Here is a 2,500-nt window from a genome sequence, read left to right as displayed (position 1 = left end):
AATCTTTTATGTTATTTCACCAAACCCACATTAGTTCTGGTCAGTGCTTGGATGGGGGACCATGCCTTTATACAACAGAGAACCAGTCACTATCAAAGAGCCTGTTGCATGGAGCAGAAATAACTCCTAATAACTCTCAATCAAAGGAAAAGAGGTTTTAGAGAAAAACTACTGTATATTTTCGATAATCACATTTCTCTCTTTTTTTAACTAACACTTGGACAACGGCAAGGGAAGGTCGATGGTACGATGTCCTTGCTTAATTACTATCAATTCAATTGCTTAGATTAATTGAGAAACATCTAACATTAGCCTGCTGGAAACGTCCCCGCTAGGCGAGCTGTTGGACTGGGGTTCCAGGCCCGCTCAAGCTCCATAGTCTATTAGTATGTCTGCAACCTCACCATCCTTGTGAGCTATTGATGCGGAGTTTGGGGAAGTCTATAGGTCTACCTGCTAAGTCATCAGCAGCCATTGCCTGGCACTTCCTAGCCCTAAGTTTGGGAACTGATCATATGTATATATGATTAGTCTGTTGGGCATTGACCTACTAGGGCACTGTACAGTCCCTTCTGTATCTTTCCACTGACATTCATATGTAACCTTTTAACCATCTGCCTCTGAAATCGAACCAAAGAACCAACCTTGTAACATTTACCTTCGCCAACGAAATTAGGGGAGGTTATGTTTTTGCCCAAGTTTGCCTGTTTATGAACAACTGCCTGGCCCCAATTTTACTCACGGAAGGAGGTTATGTTTCTACCCCTATTTGTCCGTTTGAGAATCCTTGCCACAATTTCACTTAGGGGTCAAGGGAGGTGGTTAGGTTTTTGCCCCCCGTTAGTTTATTAACAACTTCCTGGCCACAATTTTACTCAGTGAAACTTTCAATGATTAATGGTCATGTCGAGACATAGAAATCATTTAATTTCAAAAGTCCAAGGTCAAGCAAAAGGTCAAACTATTAAACCCTAAGGCAAGCTGGTTTCGAGAAATAAGCTGTCGTGGCGGAGGTCCGCACTTGAGTGCTTTCCTAGTTTATTATAACTCTTATATAATAAAACAGGATCCATGTTCCTTTATACACCAAGTATTAAAGAAAAACTATGACATTTTACATAATAAAAGAGGATCCATGTTCCTTTATACACCAAGTATTAAAGAAAAACTATGACATTTTACATAATAAAACAGGATCCATGTTCCTTTATACAACAAGTATTAAAGAAAAACTATGACATTTTACATAATAAAACAGGATCCATGATCCTTTATACACCAAGTATTAAAGAAAAAACTATGACATTTTACATAATAAAACAGGATCCATGATCCTTTATACACCAAGTATTAAAGAAAAACTGACATTTTACATAATAAAACAGGATCCATGTATCCTTTATACACCAAGTATTAAAGAAAAACTGACATTTTACATAATAAAACAGGATCCATGTTCCTTTATACAACAAGTATTAAAGAAAAAAAATGACATTTTACATAATAAAACAGGATCCATGATCCTTTATACACCAAGTATTAAAGAAAAACTATGACATTTTACATAATAAAACAGGATCCATGTTCCTTTATACACCAAGTATTAAAGAAAAACTATGACATTTTACATAATAAAACAGGATCCATGTATCCTTTATACACCAAGTATTAAAGAAAAACTATGACATTTTACATAATAAAACAGGATCCATGTTCCTTTATACAACAAGTATTTAAGAAAAAAAATGACATTTTATAAACTGCTTATGTGTTATGCATTAGCATGCTACATTTACTGTTCCCGAACATCAGAAGCTTTTTTTCCAATTTTTCAAAATGTGTTTTCCGACGCTCGCGTGTTCGAAACGCTATGCATCATTACCTTCCATTTTCCGTTTTTGCAGTTTCTTATGGACTCAAATATCAATAGATTTGTTATATGTATCGCTTATCTGTCTAGACTTCCGATTTATTACCCACATATGAATGGTTTATTCCGAAGAAGTGTTTTTCGTAAGTAATTTTATTCGGTCGTGAATTGTGTGTGTTTTAAGTAGTAATAATTATTAAAATTATTTCTTCTTATCGTTACCATTATTAAGATAATAATAATAATAATAATAATAATAATAATAATAATAATAATAATAATAATAATAATAAATGTTATTCTTCCCATGTAAGCAGTTTAGTCCTGTGCAAAACACGCATTCCCAAAAATTGTAAGTAAATTGCCTCCATGAAAGAGATCGTCTGGAGAAATGGTGTGCACAAAATCACCCAAGATAAAGGAAATACGAAAATAGACAGGGACAAAAAAATTCTAATTCTGAAAAGTAGTGAGATTAGAATCTCTTAAATATGTAAATTTGATTAAGTCTGTTCAAGAGCATAGCAAGTGAAAAGTTAATGTTAACGGAGTCTTAATCAAAAGTATGTTCAGTGAACAGCAGAGTACTCCTAGGGAATATGTTGTCACCTATGTGGTTTATCCTCCTCG

Source organism: Palaemon carinicauda, chromosome 20 (assembly GCF_036898095.1).
Source record: "Palaemon carinicauda isolate YSFRI2023 chromosome 20, ASM3689809v2, whole genome shotgun sequence".
In the NCBI taxonomy this organism is placed as follows: Eukaryota; Metazoa; Arthropoda; class Malacostraca; order Decapoda; family Palaemonidae; genus Palaemon; species Palaemon carinicauda.
This window is presented reverse-complemented; position numbering follows the sequence as displayed.